The following is a 4,331-nucleotide window of genomic DNA, read 5'->3' as shown; positions in this document are numbered from 1 at the left end:
ACATGTTTAGGATTTTGTGTCCTTTTGATGAATCAAGCCTTATCGCATTATGAAATGGCTCTTTGTTCTTAGCAATATTCTTTTCTCTGAAATGTGCTTTGTTTAATAGTATTATTAACTCTCTGGCTCTCTTTTGATTGGTGTTAGAATGGGATTTTTTCCCCCATCCATTTGCTTTTAACCTATTTGTGTCTTCATATTCAGGACTAGGGCTGGACACGGTGGCTCACGCCTGTAATCCAGTACTTTGGGAGGCCAACATGGGCAGACCACTTGAGCAAGGAGTTTGAGACCAGTCTGGGCAACATGGCAAGACCCCTTCTTTAAATAAAAAATTAAACTTAAAAAACACATCCAGGACTGGTTTCATTTAGGATGCATATAGTTGGGTCTTACTTTTTTTCTTTAGCCAAATCTGAAACTTCTGCCTTTTAAGTATGATATTTATATCATTTTAATTTACAGAGAGTATTGACATGATTAGATTTAAATCTACTATATTGTTCTTTGTTTTCCATTTGTCTCATATGTTTTTTATTCCCTTCTTCTCTTTTTTCTGCCTCCTTTGGGAATAACTGAGCTCTTTAAAAAATTATTCCACTTTATTTCCTTTTGTGGATTATTACCTATAAAGCTTTGTTTTGTTTTAGTAGTCGCTTTAAGGTTCATAGTATACATGTTTACCATAACACGGTCTACCTTTAACTGATGTTAGATATTACTTCATAGTTGATACTAGAACCTTACACTGACATATCTCCATTTCATTTATGGTATTGCTGTCAGGCTTTGTGGTATTGCTGACACACACTGTACTTCTATATAAGTTATAAACCCTACAAGACATTATTATTATTATTATTGTTATTATTGCTTTAAATAGTCAATTGTCAGCCAGGCTAGGTGGCTTACACCTGTAATCCCAGCATTTTGGGAGGCCGAGGCAGGCAGGTGTTCACCTGAAGTCGGGAGTTCGAGACCAGCCTGACCAACATGGAGTAACCCTGTCTCTATTAAAAATACAAAAATTAGCCAGGCGTGGTGACACATGCCTGTAATCCCAGCTCAGGAGGCTAAGGCAGGAGAATCGCTTGAACCCAGGGGGCAGGGGTTGCGGTGAGCGAAGATCCTGCCATTGCACTCCAGCCTGGGCAACAAGAGTGAAACTCCGTCTCAAAAATAAAATAAAATAAAATAAGTTGTCTTTTAAAGGGATTTAAACAATAAGAAAAGAGTCTGTACTTACTCAAGTAGTTACCATTCCCACTATTTTTTCTTCCTGTGTTCCTTTGTGTGAATCCAGATTTTTATTTTGTATTATTTTCCTTCTGTCTGAAGAACGTGTGTGTGTGTGTGTGTGTGTGTGTGTGTGTGTGTTTGAGAATGAGTTTGCTTTGTCACCCATGCTGAAGTGCAATGGTGAAATCTCTGCTCACTTCAACCTCTGCCTCCCAGGTTCAAGCAATATTCCTGCCTCAGCCTCCCAAGTAGCTGGGATTACAAGCTTGCACCATTAAATCCAGCTAATTTATGTATTTTTAGTAGAGATGGTGTTCCACCATGTTGGCCAGGCTGGTCTTGAACTCTTGACCTCAAGGGATCCGCCCACCTCAGCCCCACAAAGTGCTGGGATTGGAGGCATGAACCACTCTGCCCAGCTGTCTCAAGAAGTTTCTTTAACAGTTCCTATTGTGTCAGTCTAGTAGTGATTGTTTCTTTCAGTTTTTGTACATCTGAAAAACCATTTGTTTCTCTTCATTTTCGAGAGTATTTTTTTTTTTTGATATAGAACTACACATTAATATTATTAGTTTTGCTCTGTTGTCCAGGTTGAAGTGCAGTGGCATGATCACAGCTCACTGCAGCATTGAACTCCCAGGCTCTAGCAATCCTCCCACCTCAGCCTCTGCTTTGATTGCAAGGACACACCACCACACCTAGCTAATTCTTTTATTTTTTTGCAAAGACAGTGTCTTGCTATGTTGCCAAGGCTGGTCTTGAGCTCCTGGCTTCAAGCAATCCTCCTTCCTCAGCCTCCCCAAGCATTCTTCAGTTGTTCTTTTTTTTGAGACGGAGTCTCACTCTGTTGCCAAGGCTGGAGTGCAGTGGTGTGATCTCCACTCAATGCAACCTCCACCTCCTGGGCTCAAACAACTCTCCTGCCTCAGCAAGTTTATAATTGGGTGTCAAACATTGTGAATTTTACCTGGTGCCAGATGTTTCTGTCTTCTGTTAAATATTTTTGAACTTTTTTTCTGGGATGCAATTAAATTTATGGTAAACACTTTGTTATTTCATGTCTTGCATTTAAGCTGGGTTGGGTGGATCAGAGCAGTGTTCAGTCTAGAGTTAATTTTTTTCCGCTAATGGACTTCACCAAAATGAAAAACTTTTGCTCCTCAGAAAACATTCTCTCTCTCTCTCTTTTTTGTTTTTTTTGAGATGGAATCTCACTCTGTCGCCCAGGCTGGAGTGCAGTGGCACGGTCTTGGCTCACTGTAACCTTGGCCTGCCAGGTTCAAGCGATTCTCATGCCTCAGCCTCCTGAGTAGCTGGAATAACAGGTGCACACCACCATGCCTGGTTAATTTTTGTATTTTTAGTAGAGACGGGTTTTCACCATGTTGGCCAGGCTGGTCTCAAACTCCTGAACTCACGTGATCCTCCTGCCTTGGCCTCCCAAAGTGCTGGTATTACAGGCATGAGCCACTGCACCAGGCCAGAAAACATTTTTTTTTTTTTTTTGAGACAGAGTCTCACACTGTTGCCTGAGTACAATGTCACCATCCTGGTTCACTGCAACCTCTGCCTCCCACGTTCAGGCAATTATCCTGCCTCAGCCTTCTGAGTAGCTTGGATTAAAAGCACCCACCACCAAGCCCAGCTAACTTTTTGTATTTTTAATAGAGATGGGATTTCACCATGTTGGCCAGGCTGGTCTCGAACTCCTGACCTCAAGTGATCCACCTGCCTCAGCCGCCCAAATTGTTGGCATTACAGGTGTTAACCACTGCGCCAGGCCTAGAAAACATTCTTAAAAAATGAAAACATGAGTGGGTTGCAGTGGCTCACACCTGTAATCCCAGCACTTTGGGAGACTGAGACGGGTTGAGTACTTGAGGTCAGGAGTTTGAGACCAGCCTGGCCAACATGGTGAAACCTTGTCTCTACTAAAAATACAAAAATTAGCTGCACATGGTGGCACACACCTATAATCCCTGCTACTCGGGAGGTCGAGGCAGGAGAATTGCTTGAACCCAGGAGGCGGAGGTTGCAGTGAGCCAAGATCGTGCCATTGCACTCCAGCCTGGGCAACAGAGCGAAACCCTATCTCAAAAAATAAATAAATAAATAAATTAAAATAAAATAAAATAAGAAAAAGCAAGCCACAGACTGGAGAAAACATTTTGATGATATATGTGTGAAAAAGGACTTGTATCCATAATACCCCAAAAACCCTTAAAACCTAATAATAATAAAACAAACAATCCAATTTTTAAAATGGGCAAAAGATTTTAGGAGACAGTTCGCCAAACAAAATATAAGATGACAATTAAAGACACAAAAAGATGCTTAACACCATTAGTTATTAGGGAAATGCAAATTTAAGCCACAGTAACACATTGCTTCACCTCTATTTCAAAACACTGACAATACCACATGCTGGCGATGACCTTGAGCAAATGCAATTCTCACACATTCTTGGGGTAAATGACAAATGATACAATCACTTTGAAAAACAGTTTGACAGTTTCTCATGAGGTTAAACATTCACTTAGCATGCAGTTCAGCAATACAATACTACTCTGAGGTATTTACCCAAAAGAAATGAAACCTATGCTCACACAAAAACCCGTATTCAAATATTTTAGCTGTTTTATTCATCATTGCCAAAAACTGGAAGCAAACAAATGACCATCTAATTTTTGCCATTATACAGGTTCAGATTGGCTATTCATTTCTTTTTAGGTACTTCACATCTATCTACAGTAAATTAGCCTCTTACGTTTAATTGTGAACTACTTGCCTTACATTAAAAATGGATCAACTTTTTATAATTAAAAAGGCACTTTCAGTAACTCTTAGCTATTGGTAAAGATTTGTTGTTGTTGGCTGGGCGAGGTGGCTCATACCTGTAATCCCAAGCACTTTGGGCAGCCGAGGTGGGTAGATCACGAAGTCAGGAGATCGAGACCATCCTGGCTAACACGTTGAAATCCAGTCTCTACTAAAAATACAAAAAGTAGCTGGGCATGGTGCCGTGCACCTGTAGTCCCAGCTGCTCCAGAGACTGAGGTGGGAGAATAGCTTGAACCTGGGAGTCAGAGATG

The sequence above is a fragment of the Cebus imitator genome, unplaced genomic scaffold, assembly GCF_001604975.1.
Source record: "Cebus imitator isolate Cc_AM_T3 unplaced genomic scaffold, Cebus_imitator-1.0 Scaffold536, whole genome shotgun sequence".
Taxonomy (NCBI): Eukaryota; Metazoa; Chordata; class Mammalia; order Primates; family Cebidae; genus Cebus; species Cebus imitator.
Note: the sequence above shows the minus strand (reverse complement) of the source record.